The sequence below is a fragment of the Oncorhynchus gorbuscha genome, unplaced genomic scaffold (assembly GCF_021184085.1).
Source record: "Oncorhynchus gorbuscha isolate QuinsamMale2020 ecotype Even-year unplaced genomic scaffold, OgorEven_v1.0 Un_scaffold_3111, whole genome shotgun sequence".
Classification (NCBI taxonomy): Eukaryota; Metazoa; Chordata; class Actinopteri; order Salmoniformes; family Salmonidae; genus Oncorhynchus; species Oncorhynchus gorbuscha.
Genome location: NW_025747450.1, coordinates 55,573 through 56,240, shown reverse-complemented (window position 1 = coordinate 56,240; position 668 = coordinate 55,573).

Here is a 668-nt window from a genome sequence, read left to right as displayed (position 1 = left end):
TTTAATTTGACATGTGTTTCAACTCAAGAGTTTTTTTTTTGGTTACTACATGATTCCATATGTGTTATTTCATAGTTTTTATGTCTTCAATAGTATTCTACAATGTAGAAAATAGCAAAAGAATAAAGAAACTGACCAACTAAATGACTAACGTTTGACTGGGACTGTATATAATTCATATTTACAAGACATTCAGTACCAATCAAAAGAACCCTCCATCAGGGCTCTCCCTACTTTTAACCACCTTCTCTGTTGTCGTTTCTCAATCTCTTTTTTACTGTTAAACACTCAGTCTTGAGTCTCTGTCTGTCTGTCCCAAATGGTACTCTATTCCCTATGTAGTGCACTACTTTAGACCAGGACCCTATTCTCTACATAGTGCACTACTTTAGACCAGGACCCTATTCCCTATATAGTGCACAACTTTAGACCAGGACCCTATTCTCTACATAGTGCACTACTTTAGACCAGGACCCTATTCTCTACATAGTGCACTATTTTAGACCAGGACCCTATTCCCTATGTAGTGCACTACTTTAGACCAGGACCCTATTCCCTACATAGTGCACTACTTTAGACCAGGACCCTATTCCCTATGTAGTGCACTACTTTAGACCAGGACCCTATTCTCTACATAGTGCACTACTTTAGACCAGGACCCTATTCTC